The sequence below is a fragment of the Vombatus ursinus genome, unplaced genomic scaffold, assembly GCF_900497805.2.
Source record: "Vombatus ursinus unplaced genomic scaffold, bare-nosed wombat genome assembly UNPS02014798.1, whole genome shotgun sequence".
In the NCBI taxonomy this organism is placed as follows: Eukaryota; Metazoa; Chordata; class Mammalia; order Diprotodontia; family Vombatidae; genus Vombatus; species Vombatus ursinus.
This window is the reverse complement of record NW_020954576.1, coordinates 35,504,561-35,527,174: the sequence shown is the minus strand read 5'-3', so window position 1 is coordinate 35,527,174 and position 22,614 is coordinate 35,504,561. Positions and strand designations below refer to the sequence as shown.

The 22,614-nt window shown below is 34.6% G+C and overlaps 1 protein-coding gene across 5 annotated transcripts in view; it reads right to left on the bottom strand.

Annotated features, from left to right (window-relative positions):
* The window catches only part of ESRRG (estrogen related receptor gamma), a 658,508-nt gene that overhangs the window by 105,038 nt on the left and 530,856 nt on the right, over window positions 1-22,614 (bottom strand). The gene's annotated exons all lie outside the window — the stretch shown is intronic.

Sequence of the window (22,614 nt, the reverse complement as noted above, 5' to 3'; positions counted from 1 at the left end):
TTAACAATGAATTCTGATTTTTTCCAAGTTATATAATTTGATATCTTGACAGCCCAGACACTTAAAGCACTACTATTTGTTTTAAATGGCTTTATTTTATTGTTTAAATGTCAGTATCAAAATAAAGTAATGCATATAGTCTTGTCAGTTCCAGTACAGGGGGAAGTGTTCCTGTTGAGAAGAGCATTGAAAGAGTTTGCTCTAAAAATGGACTCAAAAGTCAATTATAATGTCTTTTGGCTGAATCCTTAAATGACTCATGAAACGTATTTATACTGCATTTTCTGTTTAACTGGTGAATTTAATAAGGTACTGAAGCATAAACAGCCAAGTGAATAGAACATCTCAGTTTAAAGAAGTTGGAACTATTGTCAAGTAAAACGTAAAACCATTATGTCATCAAAGAAAGAAAACTGAGGAAGAGAGGGATGAACCCTGGCAAAGGTGAATTATCATGGGTGATCATAAGTTTATACTTCAGAAGCCTTTTCAGAAAAGTCAAAAACATATAAAAATCAATTCATGTAGGTAGGTTGGTGATTACAGGGAAGAAAACGAATTGACTCAAAGGCCTGATTTTAGAAGATATTCACATGTGCGAGGAGAAAGGGTTCTTATTTACCTAATACCTAATATTTCAGTATTTTAGAACGATAAATTTAACTTTTTACTTCAAAGAGGGTAAAGACTTTCCCCAAAGACTTTTGTCAACTAGAGACCTTTAAGCCTGGTATTGACAGCCTATGGAGAGGAAAATCATTTAACAATTACCTTAGTAATATTGCAAGTAACATGAGAACAGAAAATGGACAAAAGTTTTTTTATAATATTTTGCGCATTTTTCCTCATGTAACTTGCTTTTCTGCCTAACCTTATAACAAAGCATATATTGTATAATATATATACATATGTATATAATATTTTCATTTAAAATGCTTTTTTTTCATTTTATGAATGGAATGTTACTGATTTGTTTACAGAAACACAATAGTCTGCCATTTGGTTTCCAAGTCTAATCTTTCAGAAGAGTCCACTGTGAACATGAAAGCTTCCTCCATACTTGGCAAGCCGTACTGTGATGTACACTAATCCACCCTTATCATCATAGACCTTATATCCTGTCCAAGCTTCATGACCTGTCATCACCCTATTGTTATCCATAGTGGAAAAAAAAAGGAAAACATGACCAACAGGCTTCACAGGGCCCTCTCAATTTTGCCTATTAAAGGCAGGGACTAGACGGTTGCCTCATATGCCATGAAGGTCAAATATCTGGCTTATGAAGGCACTTCACCCCTACAACAAGGAGGCAAAACCCTGGGGTCATTCGGGCTCTTCTGTCAGCAGCACATGTGAGGTGTCTGCTGCAGCTGATGACTAAAGAAGTTCATACTTTAGTCCTACACTTAACCCCAGCACATGTAGTATTTTTTTTTTCATTTTCAAAGTAGCACATGAATTTGTAGAATACTGGGGATACTTGTAATCACTGAAAACATACCGAGTGGTGTGATGATGAAATAAACTGTCAACATCCTGGTTTTAACTAAGCAACTAAAACTTGAGAAGGAATATTGCCATTTCTTTTTTTCTTTTTCTTCTCTTTTCTTTTTTTTTGGGGGGGGGTGGTCCAGGGCATCCAGATTTGTCTAATTTTAATCAATGAACTAATCTATCCAAGTGAAAAAAGGACAAGTAATTCCTTAATTTTGGTTTCTTATTTTCTCTTCCCATTGTTTAGAAAAGTAAATTTGTTAGAAACTATTTATGGATCTGTTCCTCTGGGGCCTTGTTTTAATGACAGTCACTCAGTATACTAACCTGTTGTAAACAGATTACTGTTTTGTTTTTTGTTTTTTTTAAATGTTATATGGCTCCATTTTTGGGGTAAAGGTTTTTTTTCTGATTTTAAAAGTTGCCACAAACCACTGCACTGATTTATTTCCCTCTTTTCCTTCTGCCTTCTTTCATCCTGCTTTTGACGTCAATTCTCTACTAGAAATATGAAATATCAGGTAGGTTTTCACCTTTGACTGTAAGCATGAAGAGAAGGAAAGCATAAGGTTCACTAATATTATTAACTTTAAAAGCTTTCCTCTGTTTCCAAGATGAGAATAAACTGCCCACTAAAGATTACCTGAGATAACCGAAACAGTTCTTCTTCCATAAGAGTTTCGTCACCTCAAGTTTTTGCCTTTTTTTTAAAGGAGTACAATACATTCCAGCTCATAGACAATCTTTCCAAACTATTGTATTGTAAGTGGCGAATGACATTCTTTTTCATAATACAAAAACTATCCAATCTAATTCTTTTCTGTTTCCTATGTGATGTCAATCCTTTACTACCTTCATCTTAACAATTTGTCATAATCTCATTAATGGTGTTAGTTATAAGTTATATTATCCATTTAACTTCCTAAGAGATGTAACATAAGTAAATATGAGTGGATGGTGTCAATCAAACCAACTTCTATTTAAGTATACCATTAGCAGAAGAAAAAAGCTTTGTATTATAGACCAGTGTAATTATTTATCAAACACAAACAACATGTTTTGTGATTTATAACATAAAATTCAACAGTTGAATTGTTCAAAAACAAAACAAAACAAAACAAAACAAAAAACTATCCATTGGCTTAATATGGACGCGAATAGAACCATGGCACAAATATTGTGAATGTTCCTCCTAACCTTAAGCTAATCAAAGTAAAATAGATAAAATACCTATAATTCCAGGTCTGTCTTTTTTTAAAAATGGGGAAAAGCACAATGAAAGGGAACACAGCATCACACAGCAGATTGAAAGTGAATTCAGGTTAGGTTTAATGTCCAGTGATGAACACATACTGTCTGACTCATAATCAGCAACAACATTTTGATTTCAAGAATGTGATGGCCTTAGTCATGGCCATCACTTGTTGCTACTTAAAGATGAATGTTATCTCCATATTTAAGTAATCCACATATATATCTAAAATTAGACTAAAGAACCCAACAGACTGGGGTGGAAAAATTTCATTTGAGTAAGTGTGTTTCTGAAAGTCACTTAGGCTAAATTTGAGTGGTTAATGAATAGGAAAATTCTGAGACATAAAAATAATTGCAAAATTTAAAAATGTTTTAAAGAGCATTGCTCTTATATAGCTCATAAGTCAATCTTTCCAAAAGCAAAATAAAGTTAAAATACATATATTTGTGGGTTAAAGATCAAGTATATTAGTGAAAAAAAAATAGTAATAACATAACTTTTCCTGTCAGCCAAGGGGAGCATTCAGTACTACATGTATATATCCTATGGAGTATAATAATGACAAAAATATTTTACTGTCACATTTCAATACTATAATTTCCATTTTATCTTCACATATTAAACTTGTAAATGCTACTGGACCAAAAAATGATACATTTGTGAAATTACTGTTATATCAGAAAAGGCGTAACTAAAGTCTCATGACTAATTAGGGTAAAATAATTTAAAAGGCATACTATAGGCAATGTCATATTATAAGAGCTTACAAGAAGCTCTACAAAACAGAGACCCTAGCCGTGAAATGGAGCAATCATAGTAAATAGGACATTCAGACACTGAAGCTGCAACTTTTAGCTTAAATTAACACATATTATATGCTAATCAATCCCAAACAATAAAAACATTTGCCACTTTCCTCTACTTTTTTATTTTCAGAGCAGACAATTTTCCATTCCTTAAACATGCTTACATTTTTAGTACAGACTGAATTACTTATAAAAACAATTTTCAAAGCAGTTTTCTTCCATAGCATACAAATTAATTTTTTGAAAAAAGAAACTAAAGGTATTAGTTGGTTTTCCACTTTACTAAGATTAAGGAGTTCACAAATGAAGTGAAGAGAAACAACCCATAAACATTTAGAGAAACCAGGAGGAACTCCAAAAGGAAGTGAGGACTGGAGTGGGCATCAGGTCTTTAGTGACTCACATGCCAATGAAAGGTCAATTTGCGTAACTTGAAGAATGACTTGTTAAAGCCTCTGATAGCCTACGAACCTATAAGACTCTAAGCCTCATCAAATTAGGGTAATGGACTCTACAAAATTATGTGAATAGCAAGATTGTGTATACCAAACAGACATCCAGAGTCCATTCAATATAAGTAGCAAAACATCATAACGATAGAATAAAGGAAACAAAATGTTAAATAGGGAATATACAGGGGAAATTTCTACAAGTTTCTCAGATATAGAAGATCAAAACAAATGGCTTCAACGCATTATCTTCAAGGGTCTCCATAAGTGAATGATAAGAAGTTTAAGGAAAAGCCTTTTCTGAGAATTCTTTTTTTTTTTCATTCCTACCTGATTTCACAGAAATGAGAATTAGGCTTCCACATAGACATCTCCATGTCAAAAGAGAAATATATATATATATATATGGTGAGTAAGAGTACAAATGCAAAAAAAACTTCTGAGTGCCCTGTACTCTGCAGAGCCCTGAGGATAACTTTTCCCTAACTAGTAAAACTAGGTATGTTTTACTACATTTTCCAGCAAAGCTCAAGACACTACTAAAAGGAGTGACATGAATGACTTTAAGAAACTAAAACACATAGTCATTGATACCTAGATTGGAATGTATCATATGCCTTATTCTGGAATAAATCTGACCTCCCAATTATGTCTGAGACTTATTATAAATAATGTGAGAGCTGAATAGTATAGAAACCTGGGTTGAGAATCTTGATTTGCCATAGATAAATCATAGCAGTCATATGTGTAAAGATAATTGTAACTGAAATTGAATTGTAAATAGATCAACAGTAAAAACAGCAAAGAAAGGAGGAAGAAAACTAGGGTTAACTGGATGTATAAGTATGAAGCATTAAAAAAAATAATATAAGGAGAATAACTACCTCACATTCTTCTCATATTTCTTACTAAACCAAGAAAATGAGAAGTAATCTTCAAGCCTTGGGTTGCTTCCCTCCTACAGGTACAGATGTTTTTAAATGTGACAGAGATCGTCTTAATATAAATAATCATTTAAATTATTCCATCAGATCAAATGCAATAAGGACTTCCCTAGAATCATAAATGTTCCATTTGTTTTTATGTGTCTTGAAGGAGAAAAGGAAAGAGAAAAGGGCATTATTCAGAACTTTTCAAGTAGCTCTATGTTAAAAATTCAATCTTACTAAATTCTAGCCTAATACTGAATTTTGTTATTAAGGTTTTAGAAATTAAGATAACATGATGAAATACAAGGTGTCAGTGAGGTGTAGTATATAAGAAGCTGGCCTGGGAGCCAAAAAGATCATTCTTCAAGTCTGGCCTTTGACAATTACGGCTGTGTTGCCTTGTGTAAGTCATCTAAAGTAACTCTGTTCTAAGAGACAGAAAAGCTACTGACCTTTACTAGGATAGGGTTAAACACCTACTATAACTCCTTGTAAATTTACTCACTCAACAATGACGGAAGCTATGCAATTGGGTAATAGTGCTTAATAACAATAGGCAATTTAGGGGTCTTATTACTGATACCCTAGAAACTCCCTTCAACTTCCCAGGCAAGAAACAATGACCTAAACCAGACTGGCCAAGACATTATGATCAAAATTCTGACTCTGGAAAAAGTGTCATGAGAACTTTAAGACAGGTGATCAAGACTGTATTTTAAAAGCTTTTCTGAAAGAGAGAAGTTTATTCAGCAGGCCTAACTTCTAATAGTAAAAGGAAAAGCAAAAATTTTCATTCTAAATTTAGCATACCTTTGCCATCTTCAATATGATGCCCAGGTCAAGCGGTCTGGTCCCCCCAATGTCTTACCCATGTTTACCTTCTACATTTCAAACTGCCTACAGTATTCCCCTCAAATGAGCCAAGATCATCACAAATTCGATGTCCCTAAAACTAAAATGATCTTTCAAATTAAAGTCACACTTCTTCCAAATTCCCTATAGATGACAATCACATGAGTACTCTGCATCTTGTAGGTCATAAACCTTTGAATTTACTCTTCTTTGTCTCCTTACATCAAAATCTTATTATTTCTTTCTTCACCTCATACCCATTCCTTCCTATTCCCATGGCTATCTAAGATCCCAGCCCTCATTATTATATGCCTAGATGCTGTTCCTTATACCTGAAATACTCTCTTTGCCCATGTAATTCTTCCTTATTCTTCAAGAGCTCCTTTGTATAGTATTACATAATAATCAGAGCCTATCCTTCTCTAGTACCTTTTACACTGATTCCCCTATACTGTTTTCGCTCCCCAGACCTGTGATTTCATTGGTATATGGTACTATTACAGAAGAATTTAATGTATAGTCAGAGTTGCTTCTAATAGCACAATTTGCAACTTTATTTTATGAAATTCTATTATTTATCTGCAAAACATAGCATTGTATTAGGATAGTGTATATGTTGGATGTAATCTAGACTCAGATAATCAGCTAAATTCAGAATTATGTGATAGGAAGAGAATAGGTTGAATGACATGTGGTCTTTATAGACCAAATGATCCTAATCTACTTCCTTCTATAAAAGTCCATTTTTTTAACATCTCTCCCTCCCTCTCCCTCTCCCTCTCTCCCTCTCCTCTCACTCACTATTTCTCTCTCCTCTCTCACTCTCTCTCACTCTCTTTCTCTCTCTCACTCTTTCTCTTTCTCGTCTCTCTCACTATTTCTCTCTCTTCTCTCTCACGCTTTCTCTCTCTTCTTTCTCTCACTCTTTCTCTCTCCCTCTAATGTTATACAAATGTGTATAGTGGAACACTTCAATCATAATGAAACAATCAAATTAGTAGTAACCTAAAGGGTGATGGAAAGACACAATGAGTAGCCTATTAAAAATGCTGACTTACCACACAAGCACTGTAAAAGATATCCATGTAAACATGTATGATCAAGAAAAAACACAATGGATAGAGCACTGGTCCTAGAATCAGGAGGACCTGAGTTCACATCAGGCCTCAGACACTTAGTGGCTGTGTGACCCTGGGCAATTCACTTAACCCTGACTGCCTCCCTCCCCACAAAAACAAAACAAACAAACAAAAAAAATTAAGGATGACACTGTATCTGAATCTTGTGCTCAACAGATTCAAAAGAGAACTTGTTATTTTCCTCCCCAAACTTTAATGTCTCTTCACAACTTCCCTATTACTATAAAGGGTGCCATATTCTTCCAGGCAGCCAGGTTCACAGCTCCATCCTTGACGTCTTACTCTATATATAAAATCAGTTGCCACGTCTGATTGGTTCCACTGTGAAAATATCTCTAGTATAGTTTCTGGTCTTTCTATTCACACAACTACCACCTTAATTTAGGGTTATCATCCTTTTTCCTGTACTATTTCTATAGGCACCTAATTAATCTCCTTCTCATAAGTCTTTACTCACTGTAATCCATTCTCATCATAGGTTCAAAAGTTATTATGGTAAAGCACACATCTGATCATATCACCCCCTTCTGAATAAACTCCAATGTCACACAATTACTTAAACTCCTCAGCTTCGACATCATATGAAATTCTTCATAATCTGTCCACTTTCCAATCTTCTTTCACCTAACTGCCCTCCGTGAACTCTACAGTGAAGCAGTACTGGCCAACTTCTAACTGTTCATCATGTTTGTGCACGAGCTGGCCCCCATAACAGGAATGACCTTATTCCTCAACTCCACTTAGAATCCTGGCTTCTTTTAAGACTGAGTTTCACTACCACCTTATAAAATGGACCTTTACCCCAAGCTGCTAATAATCTCCACCTCCAAAGTTACTCCGTAGATAGCTTACTTTAATTTATTTATGAATATACTTTTTCTTCTGTTAAAAAGTAAACTCCTTGGGGGAGGGAGAATATTTTCTTGAGATTGGGAAAAGAGAGGGTAATCAGAACAGCGGTAATGGCCTAGGAAAGTACCAAGGAGTCTCAAGGGATACACATACACACTCTTGTGGATGACAGTAATGGGACAAATAGCTACTGTATTGGCTTAAAAAATGGAAGAATTTCAAAATATTGTAAAAATGTACAGAAAATAATATGATAAGATCTAACAGTAGTTGATGGGTAGAAATGTAGCTTGAAAGCAGGGCAGGTAAAAAAGATATGGGTAATTAACTGACCACATCTTCAAGTTTTGCAAAGATTGAGATAAAGTCTTCCAGCAAAGCAAAAGCAATTTTGGAGCCCATTAATAGAAATGTGACACAAAGAAGGAGCATGGCAACATAGACAGAAGGCTGGCCTTTGGGTCAGGCAGATTTGAGTTTAAGCTCTGCCCCTGATAACTTTATAAGCTATGGGACCATGAACCAAGCTCTTCAGATTTTATTTCACAGGCAACTGTCTATATCATTGTCAGGGTACAGGTAGTTGACTAACTCTATTGATAAAGGAAATTTCTACAATAGGAGTTGCCTACACTGATGCAATGACAATTCCAAACCAATAATTTATGTATATTAGCCTTTGTTTATTTTTTAAATTAAGGGAGATAATAGCAGCATTGTATGCTGCATAGGTCAGAAAACATCTAGAACAGTATATTCAATTCCAGGAACTGACAAACCAACTGTTATTAAGGGTGGTAAAAGGTATGGAAACCATGTTATTTAATGGAATTTAATTATGTACCGGTAGTATTTTATTTACATCTAAGGCTACCTATCTTTCCTACTAGAATTTTACCTCCTTTAGTATAGTATTTATTCCTTACTTCACTTCATCACATCACCTGGACAGTAACTCCTCAGTAAGTGTTTATTAAATTGAATTGCAGTTATTTAGAATATAAAACAGAAAAGAAAGGGGCAAGTGGTGGCCTGTTCACAAACACCTAAAGTGATGGAAAAATTCTTCTATGTTTTTGCATAGAGTAAGTTTTTTCTATATTGTATCATATTTGGGTTTATTACAAAGAAAAAAATTTATAACAAATTAAAATTACAAAATGAGCTCTATATCATTGGATGTATTTAAGGTGAATCTATATGACCATCTGTCAGGGATATGTCAGAAGAACTAGACTGGAGCTAAGAAACATGTTTAGGTTTAATTTCTGATTCCTAATTAGTTGTGTGGCAGTGAATGTCTTCACCTAACATGTTGTCCTCAGTTTCCATGTTCCAGAAATGAGGAAGCTAAAGGGTTTTGATGCTCATATTCTCCAATGGATGTGAAGTGGACTAGATGACCCTTCTAAAGAGTGTTTGTTGTTGTTGCTCAGTCATTTTCGACTCTTTGTTACCCCCCATTTGGGGTTTTCTTGGCAAAGATATTGGAGGAGTTTGCCATTTCCTTCTCCAACTCATTTTACAGATGAAGGAACTGAGGCAAAAAGGGTTGGTTAAGTGTCTTGCTGAGGGTTACATTGCTAGTAGGTGTCAGAGGCCAAAATAGATTCAGGAAGATGAAACTTCCTGATTTCAGACCAGGCATTCTATCCACTCTGCCACCTGGCTGCTCCTCTAAAGTGTACCAACTACAAAATCCATGACTATTTCAGGAAATTACTTAACTGTTATCTGCAGCAACTTAAGATGGCTAGAATTTAGTAGAAGGGAGGGAATTGAGCATGAAAATAAAACTAGCAATACATAAATGTACAACTCGTTATATATCTGACTCTAAAGATTTCATAGTGTAAAAAACTATATCAAAGTGAGTAAATCAACAAATTTCCTGTAAATAAAGAATAAATCACAAAATGGAAACCTTCAGAATACAGAAAACAGAACAAATACCAAAGCTAAAAGCACCAGCTGATGCTTATCAACAGTGCTTTGGCAAAGGTAGGCTGGAAAAGGAGAGAAGTTCCATGAAGAGTGTAAATTTAAGTTTGACTAGAAGGGGCTCCACAAAGTCCCACTGAAATTCTTATGTTATTGGGAACCATTCCTGGTCTGACCATCTTAGGGCTTTAATCACCATTGTTTTTCCTACTCTTTTGGTAATTGTTGGCAAAAGACCATAAAACTGGATTTGATTCCTATCTTAATTCTGTTCCTTTCCTGGTACAACCATCGACACATAATACTTATCCCTGGCCTATCCCTGACAAATAGGCCATTTAAACAGAATTCCTCGCCAGAATATAACTTGGACACCCAACACTATGCTCTCTTAGCCCAGCTGAGATGCTGGGTAAGCTTTCACTCCTATTTTATATCTCTTTATACTTAGTTCCTTAACTCAGAATGGATTTATCACATGCATTAGTTTCCACTGATCTGCTGTAAAAATTCCTGAATTTTTAAGTTTTGGGGGGGGGGGAACACCTTATGTCTCTAGTTGAACACTATTCTAATTTGTTGAATGTGTTTCCAATTAAAAACAAGTTTCTGGAATTGGCCAATAGCAGAATTCATTTAAAATAGAGGAAAAAAAATTCACAGAATATTAGGTAATGCTCAGTAGGAAAGATAAAGTTAGTAAAGATAAATGACAGGAAACATTTTCTAACAGGAAAAAGTCCATGATAGGTAAGTACCATGCTGTCAGCAAATCTATAGACTCTGGCTTTTTAGAAGCTGAAAGAGAATCACATAATATCAAATGTAATTTCTCTCTTTTGCTAATAAAATGCAATACTATGTAGAGAAAAGGAAATATTATGAAACACAAGTATGGAATGTTTAACAAGGCAAACAAATGTTTCTCTTTGTGAAGTTTAAGTGAGCGATTATTATTGGCCTGTAGCTAAGCTTCCAGAAAACCCCAAATTCTGGAAACACAAGGAGAATTCAGCATAAAACCAAGAAGTCTTATGATTCCAAGGAAAGGCTCAAGGTATACTTTAACTACAATTGTAATAACATTTACATAGTACTTTAAGGTTTCAAAGCGATTTCCTTCCAATTAATTTATGTAGTTGTAGTTCAAGTATTACCATTCCACTTTAAGATAAAGGAAAGGGCTGAAAGTTTAATTTACTTGCCCAAGATCACAATGTCAACAAGTTCCAGAACTAAGACTTGAGTACAGGATTACTAAACCAAACCCATTACTGTCTACCTCTTGTGGGATGTAGAGATAGAATCAAAATTGTATTATGATATATGGATGATAAAAGTAGAAAAAATATATTGTAGTTAGATATTTGTTTAAATTAGTTATTTAAATTATTTTAAATTGGTTTATTAAATTTATTTAAATTGGTTCTACATGCTTTGCCAATTTATTGCACATACCTCCACAAAACCGGTCCCCAAGTAAAACTAGGTTGCAGTTTCCTCATCCTCTCTAATCTCTCAATTCCTCAATCTCCCGAAATTCCATGACCTTATCCTTCACTCCACCTCAGTCAAATATAGGAAGAGGAATGGTTTGGATCTCACCATTGCCCATAAATTTTCATCCTCAATCTCAACTTATGACATCCTATCATTCCAAGTATTCCTCCATAAGATTTCTTCACTCCTATTCTGACCTTCACTCCTTCAATCCCTCACTTCTTTTTCAGGCATTACCCTTGTTCTGACTTCATTAGCCACTCTTCCTAATCTTGATTACATAATTAAACAAGTCAACTTCATACAGTCTTCAACTCTCAAATCTTAATGCCAATTGTCCTATTGGCAAACATTCCTTACAAAACTCAAGCACGGGATTACTTCCACCACCTGCCTCCATTACTCCTAGTACCACTGCTAAATGGAACACACTGTGTTGATTGGGTATACTCTACATTCAAATGATCTAACTTCAGCTTCAATTTCTACCTAATTAATTCTCTATCTAACTCACCACTATCTGTTTCAAACTTTCTCTTTTTTCCAGCTTCTGACACTTTGCCTTCACCACACCCTCTTGGCTAACTTCCCTCTTCTGGCCTCATCTTTACTGCAAACAACTCCCTGATATCATCTGCAACTCACTCCTTTCTCCTTTCTGTTCTCAGTCTCCCATCTTGAAGCTTGTCCACTGGCTGTTCCTCATTCCTGTAATGGATTCCTTCCTCATGTCTGCCTCACAGAAACACTCTTCCTTCAAAATGCAGATCAACCTTCTATAAGAAGCTTTTGTTAAATCCTCCTATTTGCTAGTGCTCTCCATGCTAACTACTCTGTATATAAATACCTTGTGTTGGACTTATTATATTTATTTATATGTATAATTGTTGCCTCCCTGTTAGAATATAAGCTCCCTGAGAGTAAAACTTGTTTTATTCTTTGTATTTGAGTATTTTGTCATCTTTGTATAGTCAACACACTGCGCAATGCCTAACATATTAAATGTTGGTTAACATATGGATTCACTGGTTAGTGATTAATATGGATGTCATTATTTTCTTTAATTATTTTTAATAGAAAAAAGTATTACTAACTACACCATCTCTCTTAGTTGTCTACATATGAGGAAGGATGAAGTAACTTGATCCATTTAGCCAAAATCCAGGGCACCTAGGGTTCAGCTGGAAGTAGTTGATGAATAGTTGCAACATGATATTTTGGGGGAAAATGTTCATGTTAAATGCCTATATAAACAAAAAGATATTAAATGACAACAACTTAAATTATTACCATTTATTGTTGTCACTACTATGGTGCAGTGGACAGAGTACTGACCCTGGAGTCTGAAAGACAAAAGTTCAAATTGAGCCTCAGACAGTTACTTAGCTATGTGACCTTGATCAAGTCACTTAACTGCTATTTGCCTCAGTTTTCTCATCCATGAAATTGGGATGATAACAATAGTACCTACCTTGCAGGGTTGTTGAGATCAAATACAATAACAATTGTAAAGTACTTAACACTGTACCCGGCACATAGTAAGCGCTATATAAATGTTAGTCAGGTTTTTTTTTTAAATTATTATTGTCACTAATTACATGCATATAGTAGGAATGGTATCTATTTCTAGAAAATCAACATAAACATACAAATCTATAAGAAATGGCTGTGCTCAGGGGCAGTTAGGTGACACAGTGAATAGAGCTTCAGCCTTGGAGTCAGGAGAACGGGTCCAGCCTCAGACACTTACTAGCTGTGTGACCCTGAGCAAGTCACTTAACCCCAAATGCCTCACCAAAAAGCAAAAAAGAAATGGCTATGCCCTTGTGGACAGCTAATGATACTTTCCAAATAAATAAGGTATCCAAACAGTAACCTTATGAAATTAATAAGAACATTTTCCCAGTGCCATTTTGTAATCAGAAATATACATGGTGCATATGTTCATTTTATAAAAATCAATCTTTGAAAAGTTAGGAAAATATGAATGTGAAAAACTAAGTGAAAAGCCTAAGTAATTCATTTTTCTGGGTTTTAAAATGTAATTGAAGAGTAGAACCATGGAACTACTTGAACCAGATTAGTTTGGCATTTCCAAACTGCCACATACACAAAAAATGAAGGTGAAATTTAATGGAGATGGAAAATGGTAGCATGGTTATCAAGTCATTAATTCCCTCCTGACAACTTCACAAATGAAAAGCACAGGTTTGCCTTCTGAATACACCATACTTCTTTCTTGTAAAACATCCTATTCTCTGTGTGGTCTTGTTTTTTTTCCCCCTAATTTCTAATTAATTAATTTATTTTTAGTTTGTAGTCTTGTTTTAAGGAAGACCTCTACTATTTCCTACAAGCAATAAATTAAAAAGATGTTCTAAGGTATTAGTGATCCTAGGAAGAGACACAGTGGATTATTTTAAAAGTTTGTTATGCTTTGGGACAATAGGACTATGAGGTTTTTTTTTCTCCTCAGTTTTGTAATCAATGAGTGGCTAAAATTCAGTCGTATCAAAACAGTTTCATTCTAAGACTTTTATATAATATTTTTACAAGAACACATGGAGCAATTATTTTTGTATAAACAAAGAAATGGAAGGTTAGCTCATGGTCATCAAATGGGGAATGGCTGAACTAATTATGTATAAATGTTATGTAATACAACTGTAAATGATAAAAGAGATGATTTCAAAAAACCTGGGAAAAATTGTATGAACTGATACAGAGTGAGAACTGTTTATACAGTAACAACATTATAAAGACACTTTTGAAAAACCTGAGAATCTTTACCAGTGCAGTGATCAGAATTCAGAGGACCAAAGATGAAGTATGCTATCTACCTCCTGACAGAGATGATAGACACAAGGTGAAGAAAGAAAAATGTTCTGAACATGGCCAAATTAGAATTACAAAGGCATTGTTTTTCTTATTTCCAATGGGGAGGAGATAGGAAGCATCATTTGAAAAAAAAATAGATTTTGTAAAACAAAACAAAATAACAAAATATTTAAAGGAAGAAATAAGAACTTTTATTTTTATAATTCTAGACAGAAATTTTAAATGGTGGGACTCTCTGAAGAGCAAGGCAACCTACCAAAGTCTAGAAGCATTATTAACTGTTTTATTCTCTCAATAACCTTCTCTTTTATTTCCCCTTTTTCTTTCTTTTTTTTTTTGGCAGCAATTGGGGTTAAGTGACTTGCCCAGGGCCACACAGCTAGTAAGTGTCAAGTGTTTGGTCTGAGGTCAGATTTGAACTCAGGTCCTCCTGACTTCAGGGCCAGTGCTCTATCCACTGCGCCACCTAGCTGCCCCTCAATACCTTCTTATAAGTATTAGAGTTTGTTTATACAACTTGAATTGATGTGGAAATGTGAGAGTCTATCTCATTATGAATTAAAGAAAATAGAAAATTCTGCAACCACCCAAACAATTTAATAATCTCTTTTTCTTAAGCATTGATTTTGATGACTTACCACTTCTGCTTTATTCTCAAGTCCTGGTTTTATTTTTTTTTTCCTTAGAGTACATTATATTTGGTTCTTACCCTCTTAAATGCCAGTCCTGTTTGTCAACACAACTAGATCTGGCTTAGTTCTTCCACTTCTACTCTGCTCCGTCTAGTGGAATATTGATTTTTTTAGTGCATGCTACCTAAATATATTAATATTCTACTCTCCTATGCAGGGGCAAGGATTAGCACATAGGGAGATCATAAATGTGTTTTGTCTTTATACTTTCACCAAGGTAAGTAACATATCTCAGTACTTGGATTGGACTACAATAATCTGCCAGTATATTTATTTCAAATGAATAATAATTGTATTATTTAATTATAGTTTTTATATTAAACTAAATAAAGGGAAGTAACTAATTGACAGGTGGTAATTCCAGTTCTTCTCATGATGAAGACAGACTTTCCTAGGTCAGATCTATTTAAAAAAATTACTATTTTGAAAATATTGAGATACCCTCCTCACATCAAAACCTAATTATTAGGCAGTGTTCTTCTTGTTCTATATAAAATATAGGTTGAAAACACTGGAAAAAGAGAAAGAAAAGTGGGGGTTTTTAAACCAGGTTGTGTTGATGCTATGCTGACTAAATTCCTACTCTAATGCCTTATTATGGTTTAGGAGAGGGTAATCCCAGGGTCCTGAAAGTTAAAATGACAAAAGACAAATTCTTGTAAATTTGACAGAGATGAAATTGTTTCAAACATGTTCCCAGTGGCTAAGTGTATGTCTGTGATTCATAGTACATACTAGCAACATTTGGGGAATGTCATCATTAGGTTATCATAGGTTTTGGTCACAACAATTCTACTAAATTAAAAAGGTTGTGGTCTACCTTAGTGGAAAGTGAAATCAGAAGACATGAAATAGTACAGTTTAAGTAGGTAGGTGGCTTAGTAGATAGACCGCTGGATCTGGAACCAGGAAGACCTGAGTTCAAATCCAACCTGAAATATAAACTAGCTGTCTGACCCTGGGTAAGACACTTCACTCCTGTTTGCTTTATTCAACTGGAGAAGGAAATTGCAAACCATTCCTCTATCTTTGCAAAGAAAATCTATAAGGACAGCATAATTCACGGGGTCAAGAAGTTGGAAATGATTGAACAACAAAGTGTAAAATGTCCTAGGTTTCACCTGCAATCACTGAAATTAATTTTTTTCACAAATGAGACATGGAAATTCACAAGGAACCAAATCTGGTAATTCATTATATAAAAATTTATTTGACTACTTTCCTTGGGAAACGTGCAGGAACATCACACAGAAGTTATATCTGGATTTGTTTTCCCCCTCTGACATAACATCCTATATTTAACAGTTAGATAAGGACACATCTTAATATAACTATGAAGACATCAAAGAAGACCGTGGCGAATTTTATGAGAAAAATTAATTGCATTGGTAGTAGGTATCGACAAAATAGATGATAGATTCAACTTGAGAACTGACAAGGTAATGGGTTTCACCTCAACTGAGTGATGGTATTTCCTACTGTTTTTTTGAAGTTAAAAAAAAATCACAGATGTGGGGATGAGACAGAGATAGAGTATAATCCAACAATAACAAGAGCACTGAAGTTGTTTGTTAATGTGATGTGGTAAAAAAGCAAATGAAAATTCTAGCTGCATTGGGCCTTTCCCATAGCAGCTGAATATAAGCAATAGGGATCAATGGAGTAAGATGTGACTTGATGCCCAAAATGTTTTTTTTTTTTGCAGAACTTTAAAGGAACTAGAAATCATTTTATTATTATTATCTATAATATAATAATATAATTATCTAAAATATAATATTTATATTTATAATATATGTAATGTTATATTATATTTATAATATAATGTTTATTACTATTATTATCTATAATAATCTGCTTACTAAGTATATATGGGGCATAAGATATTGTACAACAAACCTAAACAAATGAGAAGAAATGACTGGTTAATGTCTGACTCCTGCCACATGGACTCAATTACTTCCACGGAGGACAGTGGCAATAAGAGACCCTCAATTGACAGCACATTAGAAGAAAATGGAAGTGAGGACACTTATGTTACAAGGGCAGTGAGAAAGTTTCAGGAGGTGATAGGTAGAGATAATGATATAAAAAAAATTTTGTAAGAATTAAGAAAAAATGTGAAAAAAATTTAAATATAAAGAACAATAATAAGGAAAAGGATGGTGTCCACTGGTGTGGAACATTGCATGTTTTTCAATGTGTTGACTGATTTTGCTAGGGTTGGTTTTTTTTCATGTTTTCTTCCTCTTTTTATCTTTTTTTTTCTTTTTTGGTGAGGCAATTGGGGTTATGTGACTTGCCCAGAGTCACACAGCTAGTGAGTGTTATGTGTCTGAGGTCAAATTTGAACTCAGGCCCTCCTGACTCCAGGACCTGTGATCTCTCTATCCACTGTGCCACCTAGCTGCCTCTTCTTTGTATCTTTTTAAAAAATACTTGTTATAAGAGATGCCTCTCTAGAATGGGGGAGCAGTGTGAGAGAACAACATACAAGGCAAATCTAAGTCACCGAAAAATAAAAGATATCCATAAAAAAAATTTTTTTAAAGAAAAATACAAACAAGAGTGGTAAAAGGTAGGGAACAAAGTACACAGGGTAGTTTTCTCAGTAAGGTGTTAAAATTAATATGTGTTTTTAAAAAACAAATTATAAATAGTAGTTCAGTTTCATATGCAACCCTTTATCTCTTCTTTGTATACCAAAATGTTCATATTTGTTGGTGTGTTAAATTTATAATAAGAAAAATGAGACACTCAAGAGTACTGTAACCCATGGCCACTGGACAATGAGTCCAGGGTTAAAATAAATATAGGGAACTGAAATTGCTCTTTGTCTAATTTTATACTCTGCTATTTCTTGTAACCTTGTAACCTGGCCCTAGACTATGCCTCTTACTACCCCCTCTCTCAGACCTTATCATAACTGAGTTTTGATAGTATTTCCATTTCAGATACTGAGCCTTCTACCCTCTGGTCTCTTGGATCCTTAACAACAAAATTATGTTATTTTAACCACAAAAGATCTTCTGAGCTGTAAGTTCGTGCACTACACACACACACACACACACACACACACACACACACGACATAGGGGAGATATGATTATTGGTGTAAGAAAGGATAGATATCAAACCTATTCTCTTCAGTATTTAAGGCACTTCCTTTATCTATGTTAGGGTTTTTGACAGGAGCTAACTCTTTTTGGCCATAATATGTTATAATTGCTATAAATGCTATAATGTTGTAATTCATAAATGCATAAATCATTAAATGTCCCACTTGATTCACTGTGTTTCATCTGACTTCTTATCTGTCCAATACCACTAAGAAACGAGAGAACAGGGCTTGCTTTTTTAAAACGATGCAAAACTTAGGAAAAAACTAAAAAGTTCTGATCCAAATATGGCACGTGGTTTCTGTTGCAGCAAAGAATAAATCTTGTTTTCATGTATATGGGGGGGGTGAGATTTAGGTATAGAACTGAAACCTGTGAAGCCTCTTGGATGGCGCAAAGAGACCAGAATCTGCAAAGTGAAAAGATGTTGGTGGATTCCAAATACTTCCTGATACTGGTTTCCACTGAGTTCATTTTCTTTATTACTCACAACTATCACAACTAAAATCCTTGTGCTATCACAGATCACTTTGGGGTGACATCTTAAATAAATATATACTTCACTCCTATTTTCAAAATCATGAGGAAAGCACTTCTGGATGACATAAGTCAATATTGAAAATACTACTTTTTTTTTTTTAAAGTATCTACTGTGGTTCATGATCAGCTCTTTCCAAAATCCTGGTCGCCTAAAATACTGGATACTCTCATTTGCTGCATTGGATTCATACTTACATACTTGTGGATAAAAAGTATACAAGGCATTAATTTGATAGCAGGCTCTAGCAGTTTTAAATTCTTTCCTCTGTTTACATAGAATTATTATTGATTAAATTAAGGCCCTAAAACTCCATACTTACCTAAGAAACCTTATTTTGTTATTTTTTTCACTCTTATATTACTAATGCTAACATAGACGCACACACACATATACACAGTAACTCTTATAAGAAGAGGACTTTTACCCCTGCCAAATTTCAGCTGGGAACAATTTATGGCCAGCTAATAAACCTGCAGAAAACAGAGGTTGATAATGGAAACCCTCACGAGTCCTTAACTACAGTGTGCTCTGCTATAATAAAAAGAATTAATGCAGTCAATTTGTACCACTGTTCTCTGAACAAAAAACCCTATTCCAACCACAGTCTTTTCAACAGCTGATTGGCAGCCCTGTCCATTTCTCCTCCACAGTGTTGTCAGTAGTCTTCAACATGATAATGAGCCTGTCACCATATTCAAATAGCCCTGTGACAGCATGTTTTGTGAGCATGACGTCCACTGCAAAGGGTCTGTCAAAAAGCACCTTTCAGAAAAATGAAAAGAGAATGCTTTTCTGATGATAAACCTAATTTCTCCACAGATAAAAGAGAGAGATTTCCATCTGATTTTGTCAGTGTTGTGTTGCATTTATCTCTTCAAATGTTCCTGTTTTCTTCTGCTTAAGTCACACAAATTTAAATTTGTCAGGGAAGCAAAAAAAAAAAATTAATAATGATGCAACACATTTTGTGTTCTAAGAGGGCTGAGCCCATTTCAGCCTTAAATGCACAAAAAAAGGGGGGGGGGGAGGATTGTTGGCTTTTCTCTCAAATTAAAACTAGAAAGACAAGAGTGGAGTTTTGCTTCTCACCAATAGCTTAATAAACTTGAAAGTGTAGATCTCAGATTCTGCACACTTAATTCACTGGAGGCAGTTCCTTACTCAAATGCAGGAAGTTCACATGCCAAAGTGACTACAGAGAAAACCTAAGATAGCATACATAATTACCAAAATGAACATTTGAAGGAAGTATACATAAATACTGTTACACATAACCCTAGGGAATAGAGAAAATCATGAGATAATATGTCATGGGTCAAGAGGTCACTGTACAAGATTTAGAATTTAGGTGTTAGGGACTACATGAAGGAATGTCTGCTGGATAGCTAAGATGTGTTGGTACAGGTGAAAAATGGAGAATTTGACCCATTATGACATTTAGAAATACTTTTTATTCACCTTTGTGTCATCCCCAGCATTCAGTCTCAATGACAGTAAACAAAAATACAGGCATACTGAATTAAAATGGAAAATTTTGTTGCTGTTGTGAGGGATGGGGAGAAGGCATGGAAAAGCTAGGGTCTTTTGGATCATAATTATCCCGAAAGTCTATGCACCAACTTCAACAGTTATTTTCTCAACCCTACAATTTTTTTAACCAGTAAACAAAGAGTTGCAGCAGTTTATATCAATAAAAAAAACCAAATATTGAAGACCATTAGTAGTTTTATGTTTGCTTTGTATGACTACTACTTAGTTTTACCCCACCTATAATTCATAGTTATAATGAATTCTGTTGTATAAACTCCAGCAATTTATCTGTAATTTAAAGTTTTAAAGAGCTATGCCAATCACTTAGAGTTTAAGTAACCTGCCCATCACTACATAACTAGGATGTGTCAGAAACAGTACTTGAACACAGTTCTTCCTGATTTCAACGCTGGTAGCCTATTCACTACGCTACACTACCTCACGTGAGCCTCAGCTCCTTTAAAATGTTGATAAAATTCTATGCACCAATACGTTCACTACACACGTTGAGTTTTGCTGCAGTGTTTTCTTTGTTACAAGGGAATGATCACTACAAGTGAACCACAAGGGAATAATTGTGATATGAAGTGGGGAAAAGAACTAAAGAAAGAAAGAAAGAAAGAGTGTTTTTCATTTTGTTGTACTGGGTTCCACCCTACCTTTCAGCTGGAAAATGCTTTCAGTGGTACTTTATAAATTAGACTATTTCTCACCAGCAATATCACTGGATTAAAAAAGAAAAACACTTTAAAAACTAAAGGGGCCAGGTCATAGAAATTTATAAAAATGTATGTAGAGATGGGAAGGCGATAGGGTATAAAATCTAGCTTTACTAGGTGGAAAGCCCATTTTAGGAAACATGTATTTTATATAATTTGATAATGTATATGTCATTGACAACTAATATTTTATTATCTACAATAAAAAAGTATATTGTAAAACACAAAATAGGACGTGGTACCTAATTTAGCTGAACTTGAGTTAGAGGCAGAAGGTTAGGGATTCTTATTTCTAAAAACATATTTCTTCTCTACCTTCTGTATTCATGGTAATTTAGGTCAGAATAGTGATTCTAACATGATCTGATACTTTTTAGAGTTTGTGAAATCCGCAAGTTTCAGAGATGGTTCTCAGAATTGAAATTATCTTATTTGTCCACTTAATCCAAAAGGCCTTGATATATATAAAATTATCCTGGGTTGAAATTCTATTCTCATTTTTTTAAAAAAAAAAGTGATCTTAACTGAGTATGGACAAAGTACATTGATAGATAAAAAAACTGCTTTTGTTTTTTTATATAATGTAAAAACAAACCTGGTATCCATGGAAATGAGATGATTTAATATGAAAATTAATAAAATTATATTTGAGAGAATCAGAGAGACAGAGGAAGAATCCTGCCACCATAGTGGAAGTTATCCTGAATAGCAAGAGAGCAGTCCTGATAGCCCCATTTTCTATAGCTGCGGTGTCAAAGTCAAACAGAAACGGGGCCACTAAACTCTACATAAAGACTCCTATGGGCCACATATTGCCTTAGAAAACCACATATTAATGTTATCTATGTTTTACTGTATTTTTGTTTATTTTTTTTTAAAATATTTCCCAATTACATTTTAAATTCATTTGGAAGGAGAGTCAGGAGAGTTGACGGCCACATGCGCCAGGCCTGGTATTTGACACCTGCTCTAGAGAATAAGGAATTGTGTAGCACAACAGATAAGTCTATTTTTATTTTCAAAAACATGACTCATCTCAATTAGTGAAGATAAAAGTAACTAGATTAAATTGGAAAGGCTGCAGTTTTTAAGCAAAGGCCAAAAAAAAAAACAAAAAAAAAAAAACCAGACCATGAAATTCTTTGAAAGTTACTTAATTAAAAATACTTAATTTGACTGATTTTTCAAAAAAAAAGTAATTCAGCTGGAGGGAACTACGATAAGGCCAATAAACAAAGATGGTTCTGAATTTTTAAAAAATCATTCTTTACATAAGTCCTTAAACCATTAATTTATCTAGGATTTTTGAAAAATACTGAAATCTTCACTCTAGGCCAAATAAACAAACATACAGGGCAAAAATTTCTAAATCTTGAAGACTTTCATTGTCTCCAAAAGTCATTGTCACCACCCTGATTTCCTCATTAAAGCTAAGGAAATGCTGGGATGGCATTAAAATGAATGCAAACCATTTGCAGCAATCTTCTGCTCCTACCACCTCCAAACGAAGGCAGGCACATTGCATAATCCAGGCAGCAAGAGCTCCTGACAGGTGGATGATTTATGCTCATAGTCAGAAGAATTGGAGAGCCTGCGGAGGAGACAGCATGAGCAAGGTGGTAGCGAGACAGATGCTCTCAGTGGGCTTGCAGGGGCTGGCAGGCTCCAGCTAGTTCAGGTGCATCCTGAACAGCCTAGTACTGAACTCCTCTTCCCTAGATTCCAGCACACGAAGATGCTGTTTACAGTCTTCCAGGTAATATATACCATGTCAGACCCAGGCAAACCGTATACAGTTATTTTTGTGTGGTAAGGGCACAGTTCTCTTCATGACTTCCAGAAAGATTATGCTTATATAATTCATATGTAGATATGTGTAGTTTGGAAATACTTTATATGGTGCTAAAAGTGTCATCCATCCTGGATTCTGGAGAGTGACATGATTTCTTACAATTTGAA